This window comes from Vulpes lagopus, chromosome 3, assembly GCF_018345385.1.
Source record: "Vulpes lagopus strain Blue_001 chromosome 3, ASM1834538v1, whole genome shotgun sequence".
In the NCBI taxonomy this organism is placed as follows: Eukaryota; Metazoa; Chordata; class Mammalia; order Carnivora; family Canidae; genus Vulpes; species Vulpes lagopus.
The window spans coordinates 96,339,746-96,345,745 of record NC_054826.1 but is presented as its reverse complement, the minus strand read 5'-3'; positions in this window follow the sequence as shown (position 1 = coordinate 96,345,745).

Below are 6,000 nucleotides of genomic sequence, written 5' to 3'. Positions count from 1 at the left end.
TAGGTTTTGTTCAGACCTGTGTAATGTTGTTCCAAAGCTGTAGGGAAGGGCTGGGAAGTAATGTGACAGGGTGGGCCTGCTTCCAAGCTTGCTGAAGGAAATGGCCCTGGCTCTGGGGCCAGCCCACACTGCACAGTGCAGGACCTCCACTTCCTTCAGCTGAGGGGCAGACTATACCCCGTGATACATGCTGTTGCCCATCAGCCCCCCAGGCAACAAGTGTAAATTGGGAGGCTTGTGCAAAGGGAGATGTGGGGCTCAGCCAGGGGGCCAAGCCATAGGAAGGGCAACTTGGTGTATGAAGGGAGCTTTTGAGGAAAACAGACTAGAAAATAAGCAGGTAGAGAATCCATGCTGGACTGGACCAGAGCAGAGTATGGGGAGTCCTGGCCCAACTGGAAGGGAGGGAGTGAATTGGCTAAAAGCTGCATTTTCATCCTGTGTTAAAAGGGGAGCTGAACAAAGTGTGAGGTGACCAGGGGCAGCCTCTCAGGCCAGCAGGAGGGACAGAGATGGTTTGAATTAGAGCCTGTGCTCACTTTTGTGGTTATTTATCTCTAGTTCCAAGTTTCTAAGTATATTTTATGCCTTTTATGGAGTTTGGTAGAATTAAGGAAATAGGTTTTGAGCTAAGGGAAACTAAGAAGCATTTTACTTTTTAATTTTTGCAGTATAGATTTTCCTGGCCCCACCCTGAGCCAGGCGACATCTGTGATCACTTCTGTACTTTAAGCAATTCAAGCCACAGGAATCTTTCTTTCCCAGGAAGCTGAAATGGAAAATCAGCCCTAGTAAATTAGCATACCCCGTGGCTCTACATTTTGGAACCTGTGTTTCTCTTGTCAGGGACTGGCTGGTTAGTTTTGTGTTTATTTTTTGTTCCACTATCTTTATACTGTTGGTTTCCTTATCTTCCCACAAGATGTGTGTCACAACTCTTGCTTTGAATCTGTAGCCTGCATCTCGTGGATGTTCTCTTGCCCTGGAGGCTGTCGACAGTGCTAGAACTTGGAGCCTGAAGACCTAGGTATTCCAGTTCCTTTTTTTTTTTAAGATTTTATTAGAGAACATGAATGGCAGAGGGAGAGAGACAAGCAGACTCCCTGCTGAGCACGGATCCCAGTGTGGGGCCTGAGATCATGACCTGAGCAAAAGTCAGACACTTAATCAACTGAGCCACCCAGATGTGACACCCCCCACCCCCCACCCCCGCCAGGTATTCCTGTTCTGATGCTACCTCTGCCCAGTGCACCTGGCCAATAGCTCAATGAGAATGCAGAAGTGTGTGGGACGAGGGAGAGAGGGGTCAATGCTGGGACAGATAACAGGATGCTAGATTGGAGGTTTATGTTCTACACCTTTACTAGGTTTCAGAAGAGGATGTTTACGTAGGAAATGTCTATAGCAATTTCTGGCAATTTTTAAGAGGCTGTCAGTACCTTGGGTTGAATGATGGTCTTCAGAATATTGTTTGAGAAAAGGGAAGTTAGATGTCATCATTGAGAAGGGAGTGGAAGATAGACACCCCCCCCCCCCCACCAAAAAAAGCCATGATGGGAAGTTAATCATTCAGTAATGCCCTCATTAATTGGCTCGTGGGTGGGGGTAAATCTGGGCTTGATCCACAAAGGTGTGCATGACTTGGTTGTCTCAGGAAACCTCATGTAGAAGAACTCTGACTGACTCTGTTCACTTACTTGCTCCCCACATTTTTATTGAGCACTTCATGAGACACTCTTGTGCCCGCCCCCACCCAAGTTATTTGTATTAGAATATTCTGTCCTTTGATCAGATGTTCCTCATAGGTTTACCAAACAAGATTTATACACAAAGAGCAGTCTGGGAATTTGCCCAGGTCACCCAGCAAGTAAGTGGCAAAGCTGGCATTTGAACCCCAGCACTGGCTCCCAGGATCCTCCCAGAATTCCAGCCCCTGCACCATAATGCTGTGCTGCTCTAGGGAGAAGCTGTGTGTAGCCTGGACCTGGTAGGGAGGGAGGCCCAGGGCATCTCTTTTGGTGCCAGAGCTGTAGGCTGAAAGGCATTTATTGTTCCTAAGCTCTCCATTTGTGAATTCACCTGTTCACTAACACCTGTAACCCCAAGATGAGTACTTGTAATTTTGCGGTCATCTGCAGACATGCACAGAGTGGTAAAAAATGCATTGTTTCCAGCTGAGTTCAAACAAGGCAATGCTCTACCTTCCTGCTCAGCTCACGTGTCTATTTAATGGCAGATTTTTTGCATTTTTTGCTTTTGCTTTTTTTTTTTTTTTTTTTTTTTTTAATGATAGTCACAGAGAGAGAGAGAGAGAGGCAGAGACACAGGCAGAGGGAGAAGCAGGCTCCATGCACCGGGAGCCCAACGTGGGATTCGATCCTGGGGCTCCAGGATCGCACCCTGGGCCAAAGGCAGGTGCCAAACCACTGCGCCACCCAGGGATCCCCATTTTTGGCTTTTTCCTTGATGATTTTGCCATTTTTAAAATGGCCCCAAAGCATAGTACTCAAAGTACTGTCTAGTGTCGTAAACACAAGACCAGATGTGCCTTAGATAAGCTTCGTTCAGGCATGAGTTACAGTGCTGTTGGCTGCAAGTTTGTCATTAATGAATCAATACATATTAACACAAGTGTTTTTATTTTTTCTTTAAGATCTTATTTTTAAGTAATCTACACTCCAACGTGGGGCTCAAACTCAACCTCAAGATCAAGAGTTGCATGCTCAGGGTGGCTAGCAACTCTAGCCTAGGTGGCTCAGTAGGTTAAGCGTCCAACTCTTGATTTCAACTCAGGTCATGATCCTCAGGGTCAGAGGATCAAGTCCTGTGCCAGGCTCTGCACTAAGTGTGGAGTCTGCTTGAGACTCTCCCATTCCTCAGCCCCTCTCCCCCAAATAAAACTAAATAAATAAAAGAGTTGCTTGCTCCACCAAAGGAGCCAGCCAGGTGCCCCCAACTAAAGTGTTTCTAAACAAAAATAAAACAAGGTTACGTGCTGATCGGGTGATGTGACTGTGGGAGGAAACAACCCTATTTCCTCAAGCAGCGATGGTTCACTATTCATTAATCGATACTCAGGGCCCCGTGACTTTACAGAACATAACTAACATGAATAATGAGAACCAACTGTGTGCGTGTGTTTGGAGAGTGAGGGAACGTGCATGAGCAAACCTAGGCTTCCAGAGAGCAGTGTTACCTAAAGCAAAGACTTGTACTTTGTGCTGTATTACCTGTGTGACTGGGACTTTACCTCACCTGGGGGATCAGGAGCTGGACTCCCCAGTCTGACTTGGAATGTAGGACCATAGCAGTCACATGGGAAACAGCACTCCCCACCTCTCCTTAGGTCTTCCCTAATATATTCATCCTCTACCATCTAAAAGATGCTTTTACATGTCCTTTCTCGGCCTTCTTCCCCCTCAGCAAGAAATTGTCTCCCAGAGCAGAGAGAAAGCAGAAGTTCAGGCCAAGCCCTCCTGCCCCACCACATGCACTGCCAGGCTTGCCCTGCAAGTACCGTGCCTGGTGCGCCCCCTCCCTCCCAGCTGCAAGCAGCTCTGCTGTCTCCCATTTGTGACAACAGAGCAAAGGCCTGCTCCAGGCTCTCCTGCAAACTACCACCCCATTTATCTCCTCCCTTCTCAGCTGAACTCCCAAATAGTTCTGTGTTTGCTTCCACCTCTCCCAAGTTTTCATCCCCATCATTCCACTGAAAGCTTTCAATTTGGCCACATCCAGGGCCTGGGAGCATCTGTACAGTTTAGAAACCTAAACCCTTAGCATCCCTGACAGTACTGCTTCCTGCCTTTCTGCCTTTCCGCCTTTCCCTGATTTGCTTCTCTGCTCAAATTCTAAATGTTAGGGTGACCCAGTGCACTGCCTTTTATGGTCAGCACTCAGGCCCCAGGAGATCTGAATCTAACCCATGGCTTTAAATACCACCCTCACTGAAGTCTTCTGAATTAAAAAAAAAAAAAAATTTTTTTTTTTTTTTTTTTTTTTTTTTTTAGATTTTATTTATTCATGAGAGACACACAGAGAGATGCAGAGACACAGGCAGAAGGAGAGGCAGGCTCCATGCAGGATCAAGTTCCCGATGTGGAACTTGATCCCGAGTCTCCAGGATCATACCCCAGGCCAAAGGTGGCGCTAAGCCGCTGAGCCACCCGGGCTGCCCCTGTCTTCTGAATTTGTGGCTTTGGCTTCCCTTTGGAACCTCTGCCTCTGCCTGGGTCCATGCCCCACTATCCTCACTCCTGCTCTGCCTCTTCCTGTGCTGTCAGGCCTTGGCTTTCCACCCACCTGGTTGTGTTTCATTGTCTTCCTAGCACGCATCCCTTGTTTACTGGTCTGCACCCTGCCACACCAGCATCCCTCACATCCGCACTCAACTCTGAGCACCACCAGAGCAAGGACCTGCCTGTCCTGTTCTCTTGCTGTACCTCTAGTGCCTGCACAGTGCTTGGGACATCACAGGCGCTGAGTGATGTCCAGGTAGGTGACTGAGCAAATCTCAGTGCCTGAAAGCAAACAGGGAAGTCGCTCATACCCGAAAAACAGCCTGTGGCAGGAAGAGTCTGGGCAGGTGTACGCAAGACAAATGCGATGCTCCAGGCAGCAGCAGAGCCTGCCTCAGACATCCAGGCTCCCTGGCCACATCCCAGAGGCCGTCTCCTCGCAACTCAGGCATTTCAGACAGGGCCCCTCCCTCGCCTCGCCCCACCACAGCTTCTGCCACAGGCACCCCCACACCTTCAGAAACACTGGTTTGGAAGCTGTTGAGCGCTGTTACTAGTTCAAGTTTCCTTTCCCATTTTCAACATGTATCTTTTTGGAAAAAGCAAATTATTCAACTGAGAGTGAGGTTTTGTTGACTTTCAGAAATAGGAATATAACTAAATCTGCTTGCAGACTGCTTGGAAAGCGAACTGGGAGGGCACCGTAACCTCCGGCGGTGTGGGAAACAGGTGTGCCTTCTCCCTGTGGTAGCTCGTTCATGTCTACTGTTTGGCACACTTGACTCAAGTGAGTTACAATTACCATATTTTAATATATTTCAGAAAAGAGAACACTCTGGGGCAGGTCCTGAGACCTGGATTCAATTATTCCATAGAACATAACAGATGTTTGTTGAACAGGACCAAAAACTTAATCTGAAGGATTCCTAAGTGTACTTGGCTCAGCAATGGGATGATGGTGAGCAAGATGTAGACCTTGCCTTGAAGGAACTCCAGATCTGATAAGAGACACAGACAAGAGAAAGGTCATTGTGATGGTGTGTAGCACTGGGTGCAGTATGGCAGCATGTGACCCAGGCCTCCAGGGTACGGATAGGGCTGGGCTGAGCTCCGGGGTTGCTCACAGCAGTTCTAAGAAAGCAAGTGGAGTAACGATTAGTAGCAGATGTCCTGTCATGGCCTGGATTACTAGGTTAAGGGAACTGGAGGGAAAACTGAAGGGTGGGGTGGGGGACTGGGGGGGGGGGGCGTGAAGAGATGGGGATTTTTCCACCTTACAGTGCAGAGATTAGATGGGAAGGGGACAAGCTTTTGCAGGAATGCAGAGCAGGGGTGACGAGGGCCTGAACTAGTGTGAGACCGGTGGGACCAGGGAGAAACAGGAGAATTTATAGGACTGGATGGGGTCGGGAGGAATCAGGAATGACAGCAGCAGATCTGTAATGTCAAGACCGGTGACCCAGGAGGTGGAGCAGACAAGTGAGGAAAGATTAATTCAGCTTGGAGTGTTGCAGGGGGTGGGGTGCCTAGGGACATGCCCTGCCAGGCTGCGGGGGATCTGGGCTGGAGGTGACCATTTGGGGTCAACAGGCTCCTTGAAACAAGAGGAGTGGGTGGGACCCCCTGAGGAGGGTAGTGGAGAAACACATCTAGGGGACAGACAGCAGAGGGGGGGGCCTGCACAGGTTAGTGAGGTCACCAGAACAAGGACAGAGTCGTTTCTGGATGAAAGGACACAGCTGAACTCTGTCCTGGAGTTAGC